The sequence below is a fragment of the Hesperophylax consimilis genome, chromosome 17 (assembly GCF_061612785.1).
Source record: "Hesperophylax consimilis isolate HC1 chromosome 17, BYU_Hcon_1.0, whole genome shotgun sequence".
Classification (NCBI taxonomy): Eukaryota; Metazoa; Arthropoda; class Insecta; order Trichoptera; family Limnephilidae; genus Hesperophylax; species Hesperophylax consimilis.
In genome coordinates this window covers 8,599,509-8,610,606 of record NC_142852.1, presented here as the reverse complement: position 1 = coordinate 8,610,606, position 11,098 = coordinate 8,599,509, and the positions used below count along the sequence as shown (strand labels likewise).

Genomic DNA, 11,098 nt, shown 5'->3' with positions numbered 1-11,098 from the left:
GATTTCTCTTTTTAACATCAAAAAATTATGTATTTCCACATGATAGAAAACAAGACAAAAAATAATTTTATTAGGGGTTGGTATACAAGTATATAAATGTATAGCAGGCATTATATATTCAGATGACTGAATTACGTGCCTAACCCCACGTCTATTATTGTGTATTGGATAACTGCGGTGACATTATGCAGCCAGATATTACGTGTTTTTAAAAACATCTGGCATTGTACAGTTTTTGCAAACAAAGCACTTAACCCCAAGAGTATTTTGATATTTTGGATTAATTAAAAAAAATCCGTATTACATTAATTTTCAAACAGATCCGCTATTTTTTCATGCAAACCTATATATCAGCGAAATTTTGATTATTTTTTTACACTTGTAAGGTCCCAGTTAAACGCCGATTGCAGGTGCTTTTCAGCTTTCTATAAAATAGTAAAAAGCTGATTAGGTTTACAACATGATAGTTATTTATTGTTATTAAGTTTAATTTGTAGAACTCCATTTTACACATCTAATAAAGTTGCCAAAGTCCTCAAAAAGTGTGGCTTAGATATTGCCTTCCGCACAAATAACAACTTAGGATCATCTCTTAAAAACTCAAAAAGTAAAGTACTCAAATTACAAAATAGCGGCATTTATAAACTCCAGAGTGAGGAATGCAACGCTGTACACGTACAAAATAAAGGCCGTAAACTGAATCTTTTAGAGCAGTTAGAAATTAACAAAAACTCTAATAATCCGAAAGCAATTCTAATTAATGAACAAACAAATATAATTCGTTCACCCCTACTAGATATCTTCAAACCTAGTGCAAATATGAGTGCGTTATAAAGTACTTGATTATGCTATTAAAATAACCCTATGAGTCATCGTTTGGGAATAACTAACATAAAGACATCCAGTCAAATTTAACATTACACTAATTGGGGAAACTTTACTGTGGTAATAACCATTAATAATTTCTAACATTTTACTCAGAAATCAGTAATTGAAATTAAAATACCTATCTACAAATAATATAAATGTATCGTCTGTAAGTGGGCTACCCACAGTTTGATAATGCCTTCAGAGGGCGAAACAGCTGTCACGCGTAATAATAATTACACAGCAGAACTTGTTTAAAAATAAACTGTTTTTATAAACCCAATAACAATATTATTGAATATATAAAAAAATGGCACTGAATGGCTATTTGATGATGATGTTACTTTTGAATTTCTGTGAAACAACTGGGCCTTAGATTCTGATTTCAAAATAATAGGAATTTTTTTTTGCTTACCGATTATTTTTTCTTGTAAATTATTATAGAAATACCACTTTATACTAAACTAAAAAAAACATATTTAATTAGGTACCTACATAAATTTGTTACAAATGTTTTTGTGGCATCAAAATGTTACTGTCGATGACTTTTTACAATGGTTTAGGGTAAAATTTTGATGTTATTAATTCTAGAGTAGGTACCTGAACTGGGTTAGTTTTTAAAGTGAAAATAATATTATTTTCATAATTTAATACTTTTTACATTAGCTCCTCAATGGAGGCACTGAGTAAAAAAATACTCAAGGCAAATGTCCTCTTTTTGGATGCTTTGGATGATAGTCTTTTTGTGTTAGGAGGGAGAGGAAATAGGAAAGAAATCTGGGGGTCAGTGTGTCCAGGAGTGAATTAATCCACTGCCGTGCAAAGCGATGGGTCGAGAGAGTCTGGCTGGAGAGGTCAAATGGTCTCCTTCAACCAGTCCCTCCCAATCCGGCCCACGCCGCAGCAAGTGAGCAAACCGAGACAAACCTCACCCCACGGACCCGGGCACCCCCGCTGTCACCGCATATAATATTACAGTGGTACCTCGACATACGAGTTTAATTCGTTCCGCAACCTTGCTCGTATCTTGAATTACTCGTATATCGATGCGAATTTCCCCATACAAAACAATTAGACTACTATTAATCCGTTCCAACCCCCAAAATGTCACCCCAGTTATTTTTGTTACGTGGTTTTGAATAATAAAAACGTATTTATAAATGACAAATATTTATTGTCATAATATAAATAAAAATATAAATAAATTAGATATCTTTACTGGTCTTTGCCTTTTTTCGCTACATTTTTCTCGCTTTCACCTGTAGGCCGTTTAGAAAAAAACATGTCCAAGGAGGTTTGTTTCTTCCTCCCTCTCAGAATGTTCCGGAAATGAGTTAGGCTAAACTGAACTCGTATCTCGAATTTCGCTCGTAACTCAAAGCAAAAAATCACTCGCTCGCCGGCTCGTATCTCGAAAAAATCGTATGTTGGAACACTCGTATGTCGAGGTACCACTGTATTTCAATTGATCTTGCAATGATCCTCGGACGTTCTCGAACTCTTCAATCATTCACTTCTCCTACACCGCATTCTTTGTTCGTACGCCTCATTTTACTACAAATGAAGATTTTATTCATGTCTTCCTTGGGCCATCATGACTTTTTCTACGATTTAATTCATGTAGTACCATGAAATCCACATTGTTAATGTTGAAAAACTACGTTATATTGACAATTAATTTGCGTTAAGTCTTGCTCGAGCGCCCCCGACTTGTTATACCATTCAAACCATTCTCGAAGCACTGCGGGCACTAATCAGAACAAACTTTGAAATTTTCACCCAAATCGGATCAATGATATAAGAACGCGTACGGGACATACAAAGAAAAAATCATTTTATAATCATCTGGGCAATGATGAATACATCTGGTAGTTAATCCCATAATTTCTGCAATTAAATAAATCCTGACTTTTACGTAGTGGAATCTGAGAGCTTATCAATGCAAACAATTGCACTATCAAAAATGCATTATTCAGAATTATATAAAAATAGAATTTATTTGGTATTATTTCAATAGATTGTACTAAAATATTGTAATGTGGGTTCCAGAATTGTACTAAAGTTGACTTCTAACAAAGACAAAATATAACAGTTTAGTAAAATAATTATTTTGAAGCGAATGGTAAACTTTTAGTTACACATACAAAGCGTGGTGTTGCTTCTTTCTAAAACTGCTCACAGTAATTCAAAAGGAGATATAGCGAATGTGATGAGTCCGTACCAATTTGTGCCACAAAGTACACAAAAATTCTCCAGGGGTTAATATTTTTTTCCGAGCTTATACAAATAAAGAATAACACAATACATTGTGTGCAATCAAATTACAGCTGTACTAGTTTGAACAAAAAAATAATAGCATTTATAATAATATTTAAACTATGTATTTTCGTCTTTATCAATAAATAATAAATATTATGCTGTTACGAATGTCAGTTTCAGATTTATGGAGTTCTTTTATTTGTGATTTATTTTTAGGATGTTATGCCGTGCTGCGATATCTCCTTCTTTAGCCAATGTTTCATCTGTCCTGCTGTCCTGACACTGTAATGCTGTCCGAAACGTTGGCCAAATAAGGAGCTAGCGCAACACGGCATAATACCCTAAAAATAAATCAGTTTAATGATTTCAGCCGTGAAAATCTCAAATCATATCTTCTTTTGGATTAATTTTGATATTGTGCAAATATTTTCCATAAAAATCTTCATATTGGCTTAGGTTTTCAAAAAATGAATACTTTTTGATTATTGACAGTCTGACAGCATTCATTTTTTTTTTTAATTGAAATTAAATTTTCATTTTTGAAATTGGCACTATTGTCTTTGAGAATTCAGAGGTGCGATTAAGTACGTACCCATGTAACCATTTATATTTATATTTTTAACATTAGCTCCTTTAAGAAAATACTTTCGTCTAAAGCCTGTGTCATCTTTGGTGATGCTGTGTCTGTGTGGAGTGTCTTTTGAAGAAGAGTAAATTCTGGGAAGGAAAAGGGTATGAGTGTTGGGTTAGGTTGTAGTGTTAGTGTACACACTGATCCCTAGATTCCTACCCTCCCCTCATACGTTTTTCCTTCCCAGAACTTTCTCTCCTTCCTTTCCTTAAAAATTCCCTACACTCAGCGTCCCCAAAGATGACAAAGGCGCCGAGCGTATTTTTTTTTCTGCGAGATTATTTTTGATAAATGTTTTCGTAATCCAACTTTTTCAGGCAATAATTTTGATTTCTGTGGCATTTTAGACTTTTTTGGTCGATCGAGGTAGGCCATACAATAAAGCAGAAAACTACAAGTACCTTCCATACAAATTTAAATGGAAACTATTGTTCCATTTAGCACATTATCCCAGCGCTCAGTCTTATTTACATTAAATGCTTGAGACATCATAGATCACCTTCCTTTTGAGTATCGCAAACACAGTTTTATATTAGAAATTTATGTCTCGAATGGGCAAACATTTATAGTCCCATACATTGGTGTTCTTCAAACAATTCGCCTGCTTTCATTTGATTAAATCACTATTAGATTTGTTTTCGTTTGACTAAAAAATATCTTCCGATATACCATAGCGTCCCTCAAGGAAGCGATTTGAGAGCTGCACTCAGAGACACAACCGAGGAACCATAAATATATGTATGGGTTTTTTAAAAAAGAAAAAATATGGCGTTTTATGAGTGATAATGCTTCCTGTGGTTTTAAATTATTCGACTGGTAGGTAGTGGCTAATGTGCATAATGCATTTTGGAAGTGCACCTCGCGGCAGGAAAATTACAGAAACAAAGAATCAAAGATTTTTTTCTATTTTTATGTGTATCACCAGTCATTATGTAGACTAATGGACCTGAAAAACCCTGGACGGAGCAATTCGAGAACAATTTGATGACAATTTGAATTGAGAGAAAGTTCTGCAGAACCACTTTTCCACCTATGACCATGCCCAAAGCTGAATTATTAGGCAAAATTTTCGCGCAAAACTTGACTATTCAAGATATCGGAGAGACTCCTTCTTCCATTCCGCACAGCGGTTTCCAAATGAAGGAACCAAAGATCTGGAACAAGGAAGTTCTCCGGGTCTTAAACGAGTTGAAATTCGATAAAACAGACGGAATACCTGCCCTGGTGCTTAAGAGGTGTTCTGCAGAATTAACCCTGGTGCTCTCAAAATTATTTAAACTTTCACTTAAAAGTGGAAAGGTGCCAGATCTTTGGAAAAGGGCGAACGTCCACCCAAATCCTAAGAAGAGAGACTGCTAAGATCATTTCAATTACTGCTCCATAGCAATCACTTCCATACTCTAAAAAGTATTGGAATGGGTGGTTAACATCAACTTGCTCAAATACTTCGAGAATAACAACATCCTAAGCGATCAGCAATATGAATCTCAATATGTATGGCGATCTGCTCGGGTATGTAACGCATATTTGGGGGCGGTATTTGGAACGTTTTGGAAAAACTCAAACCTTCGGGTTGAATATCTTCAATGCCTTTGATAAAGTCTGGCACCGGGCGCTTATCGGAAAGTTACCATCATATGGTATCCATTCAACCCTGCATAGTTGTATTGTGGACTTTTTCAAATTAAGAACAATACAAACCGTAGTTAAGGGCTGTTTTCAAATCAATGCGGGGGTGTCACAAGGATCTGTGCTGGCGCCGACTCTGTTTTTGCTGCACATAATCGTTCTCGTGGAATTCACCGTTCAGCAGGGTTAGCTTTTTGCCAACCCTTTTTCACTCGTGATGTCCTGAAGTTGAACGTTGTGTGATGAAGTTGAACACCACCGCAAGAAGGTTCGTGCCTGGGGTAAAGCCGATTTGTTCAGTCTGATTTCGGCAAAGAGGGAGATCAATGACTGTCTGGTGCAATTTGATGGAAGCACCCTCCCCAATGAATAATCTATTGAAATGCTTGGAGTTACTATATCAGACCGGCTTAAGTATCAGGGCTCTATAGGAGCCCGAGTAAATATTGCTTCCAAGAAACTGGGCGTCTTGTATAGAGCTAGCAACTTCTTCAATATTAACCAGCTGCCAGCCCTATATAAATCTCAAATACATCCAACAATTAAATTTTGGGAGCCACCTTTGAGCTGGAACCCCACTTTACTTGATAAACCTACTTTTTCCGTGCAACGGAGGGCAGTCCATCTGATTTACAGTTCATTTTTAACAATCCGATTGCCATCTCCAATGCGCACACTGTTCTATAGATATTTTAATGGAGCCTGTTCTAAGGAGCTAGCAGCATTGATTTCCAGTGCGCACGTGCGTGAAACTCGACGTACACGAGCTGAACACAAGTGTAAAGTTGATGTTGGCTTCACGAGAACGGGCCGCTTCTTCGACTCGTTTTGTGTAGCACAGCTCGTATGTGGAACGAGTTACCGGCATCTGTTTGTCCTCTTTCATACAATCCGGGCCTCCCTAAAGCTCTCCTACTTTTCCATTAGTCAGGGGCGCTCTCGTGGGGGGTGCAAAAGATGTGTGGAAATTGCTAAAACGTACTAAAATATTTAAACGACTTATCCCATTCCTTGTCTCATTAAATACCCCAAAAGAAATCATATGCCGTTATAACTGCATTAACAACATAAAAATAAAATAATAATGGTTCCAAAGTCATAGAAGATGGCTACCAGGCATTTTTCCCTGACCCTAGATTTGGCTTCATTGTCTAGTGCTTTTTAGGTCCATGTGTAGGCTGCACCCCATGGCGGAAAACTTTCGTAACTTTTCTTAGAATATTATTTTATTGCAAATTGTTTTCAGTCAAATTACGTCTGAAACACGTGGTCAAAAGGGATATGTTTGTTTTTTTCAAAACCGAAAAAAGATGGGATTGTTGGGCAGAATACAAAAAAGATGATGTATTGAGATCCCGAATAATAATTAATTTCCACCATTTCACCAGTGACCTTGTAGATTCTCCGAGTTCAAATAACTCTTATCCTATAATTATAAACAACGGCATCCTTCAAGGAGGAGATTTGAAACTTCCACCATCACTTGGAGAAACTCACTGTCACTGGCGAAGTGTTTGACAGGTGAAGAAGAAGATGGTCAGTAAAGAGCTGGAATGACCAAGCATGACTGGCGACCGGTGAGTTGGCATCCTTTGCTCTCCACGTAGTGCAGAATCGCGAGAAGTGGAGGAACCATGTCCACCAGGGAAGTAGGAGTGGGAGTCACAATCCTGGGTAATTAGGAACTTAAGAAGGAAAAATTTAGACAATAAGTAGATCATTAAAAAAACCTTTATTCATCAAAAATGAGATTTTTTATTAGCATGACTTGTTTCCGCTGTGATCACCGCTACCGTATCCCCGATACTCCTTGCTACCGTATCCCCGATACTCCTTGCTACCGTATCCCCGGTACCCCTTGCTACCGTATCGCCGGTACTCCTTGCTACCGGATCCCCGGTAACCCTTGCTACCGTATCTCTTGCCACAGCATCCCTTGCATTTCTTGTAACTTTTGCCACCGTGCTTTTTACCGGCTGAAACCATCTGTAAAAATAGAAAAAAAATTATAGCTTCAAAACCAAAACTTTATAAAAAAATAGCACCAAGCCTTGTCTTGTTTTAGATGAATTACACAACTTTTCAACTAAAGTACCCTCTAATACATATTCGACCTTACTAATAAAGGTGGTGTAAAATTACAAAATTGACTAACAACCGTGTATGTGAAAGCCTAATGAATAAACTTTAACAGCCATAAAAAACACATTGCTTATATAGCGGAAGAGGGTGGTTTATTATTTGTGTAAACTTGAAGTTTCTCATAGAATTTCAGTGTATTTCCAAGGTATGTACATAAAATGTGCTATATATTTCTTCTTTTTGGAGATATCGTAAAAACAAATACCATTTAGAAACTAGATAAAATTATCTTTTAAATTTAATATACATACTTCAATAAATAATAAATTGGATTATTTTCATTTACAACAAAAGTTGAAAAAAAACACATATGTTTACTCCAAACGTTGAAAAATTGTGGAGAATACGTAATTTTTAAAACATGTTGCTTTTATTTAGAGAATCTACATAAAACGGTCATCTCACTTTTAAACTCCTATAAACGTACATGTATAATATAATGTTTAAACATTCAAACAAACTATGAAAATAATATTGTAGTAATTTTCCAGAGAAAAACTAATAATCACATTTTAACAAATAATCATTTTGGATTTATTGTTAGCGAATCATAAACGTATATTTAACAATAAGGCATTTGTGTTATCAAAAATAACATTTACACGAAATTATTGTTAAAAAACGGGGTAAACAGTCGAATAAAAAATAAAATGTCAGAAATAACCTAAATTTTTCTAGACGTGAACCTCGTGTGTCACTCAGCCAAAATACAAAGTTGCCAGATCCTTCGCAGACAGTTTAATATATTTTTACTAATGAGGCTTTGAAACGGTATTTATTCAGTGTCTTTAAATAAAATAACCCCATAAAGTAATTTTGCAAATATCAAAGAAGACATTTTAAAAGTTCTCTCCAGTCCTTGGGAAAGAAGTCAAATCAAACGAAAAATAAATAAAAAATTACCATATGAACATAAACATATATTCGATTCATACTAATATTCCTTACTTGTAACAACATTTTTAGTTATATTTTCATTGTGTGTTTACTTGCAGCAATAGATAGATTTATCTCAATGCAATATAAAATTTGAAATTAAATATTAGTTGCTCCGTTTTGATCTCATTTTTGAGTATTTAATTATATTTATTGCATTTATCTCTTTCCAGCATCATAACTTATCTTGTTCATATCTTAATATCACATTCACCTATTTTTTAACATCATATTATGTTATACAGGGTTTTCCAATAAGAGGTGTTATTTTGAATAGCCCGCTATTTCGATAGATCTTACTTTTGAAGCTGTCATTTTTTGACAAGTAGAAACTACGCCATAAATAAAAATGGAACGATACACGCTTCAACAACGCATTGAAATTATTAAAATTCACTTGAGTGAATCAAATGCAAATCATCTTGAGTGATGAGGCCCATTTCCACCTCGGTGGCTTCGTCAACAAGCAAAATCGTCGCATCTGGGGCTCGGAAAACCCAAGAGTTATTGTTGAAAAGCCTCTTTATCTTTAAAGTGTGACTGTTTGGTGCGGTTTATGGTCCGGCGGAGTCATCGGACCTTACTTTTTCGAAAATGAGGCTGGAGCAACAGTTACGGTGAATGGATTGCGCTATCGAGAGATGATGGCCGGAATTGGATGGTATTGATCTGGACAACGTTTGCTTTCAACAAGACGGCGCTACGTGCCACACAAGCAACGAAACCATTGATCTTTTACGATTGAATATCAAAATAACACCTCTTATTCAAAAACCCTGCATAAAGTTTGAGCTTAAATAATCATTTTTGAGAATTGTAATTAAAAAAGGAATACAATTAGTAGTTAAAATTTTTATAATTTTGAGCAAAGAAAAGATTTTCTATGAAGAAATTAAAACGTTCATTCAAAATTACATCTATTCATTAATCCACTCGAGCAATTGTATATATGTTTATCATATTATTTAATTAATACCATTCCTCGAAATATGAAAATGAAAACATATTTACACTATACAAATGTACGCTCCTCTTTTATCCACAAGCAAATGATTTTACTGGAAGAATAGTATAAAAAGGTATAAACAAAAAAGTAAATTTCCCTTCACATTATATTCAATATATTTAAAATCATAACTTAACATTGGTAATGCATGTTTAGTTGAAGGATTAAATGCGGCATTCACTAAATTGACTCATTTGTTCCGTAATTTCAAAAAAAAATTATTAAAATATATATTTGAAACTGATTACTGCGGTCAAAACCCAATGAATCCACCTAGATTTCGCTGTCTATCCTACATTATTAGATTCTAAAAATATGGCACATTCTGACTTGGAATCACTCAAAACGTTTTAGCAAACTTGTATTAGTGTACTTGGATAGTGTTTATATTTTTACCCCTTACAAATGTGCAGCTGAAAAAAAACTGTTTATTTTACGTTAAGGGTTGGTTATCAGTTGTGCAGGGTTTAAAATACTTTTATTAGTAAGTCACACAATTTTACATTATATTGTTTACAATTTAAGCCAAACAACTACAGTGTATTGGTTACCATGAAACAGTATATTGGTTATCAGTTTGATGATACAATGTACCAATGCCTTGATTATTTAAATTAAATACAATCTATTTTATTATTGTCTAAGCAACCTCATATAAGGCGTCAAACAATGAAAGAAAAATTCTTATAAATATTCGATATCTTACCAAAGATGTGGCCAGCAGCAGGAGGCAAACGAAGAACAGAAAACGGAACTGCATTGTGAACAATTGATTGGTTTAACTGATCTATGTAGATTGTTCGTTGATGCGAAGTTGGTCCTGCTTTTATACTTAACAGCAAATTACCAGCTGTCAAGATGTCAATCTAATAGACCGATCGAATCTACAACACGCAAAAAGTTTTTGACCAAAGTAAAAACAATTTATTTCGTGTGACCTTTGGTCGTCCGATTGCAAGTTCCATATCGGATTTAAGTAATTTTTTCATTTGCTTTTTATTTCATCAAATTTAACTAACTAAATAAATAATTATTTCGCCGTTTCCCCGCAGGGGTAGGCAGAGAGGACGGAACGCCAAACAACTCGGTCTTGGCACACACTTCTTGCCTCATTCACATTCTTCTATTATTCTGACTCTTGACATGGCCCGACTCAAGTATCTGATTCACTTGATCGTACCACGTCTTCCTCGGGCGTCCCCGACTTCTGCTACCATTCACATTTGCATCATATATTCTCCTAACACTCCTTTTTTCGCTTATTCGCTCTACGTGCAATAAAAACCATTTAAACGTCCCTTTCTTGATCTTACTCATTACGCTTACATCACCCTTGCACTCTTTGCGGATCTCCACATTTCTCACACGATCGTACATGGTTTTACCACGCATACGCCTCAGGGATCTAATTTCTACATTAAATTTATGATTTTGTAAATTTTACCAGATAAATATTTATTTATGTATTTGTGGTATTTTAAATAGGCATAAAGTTCTAATATAATCTTTACACAAATACATTATTTACATTTTTTAATAAATCAATCACATATTTTCGAAATTTATGTTTAAATTTTTTTATTGTTATTTTTATGTTACACCTCACAAGAGCGCTTCTGTCTTTAAAG

The 11,098-nt window shown here is 34.8% G+C and overlaps 1 long non-coding RNA gene across 1 annotated transcript; it reads right to left on the bottom strand.

Annotated features, from left to right (window-relative positions):
* Window positions 1-7,099: 7,099 nt before the first annotated feature.
* Window positions 7,100-10,331, bottom strand: LOC149415910 (uncharacterized). The gene is made up of 2 exons (XR_016303483.1): window positions 10,177-10,331; window positions 7,100-7,372 (listed from the first exon to the last, which is right to left on the bottom strand). It is a non-coding gene; the product is annotated as an uncharacterized LOC149415910 (long non-coding RNA).
* Between the last annotated feature and the right edge of the window lie 767 nt (window positions 10,332-11,098).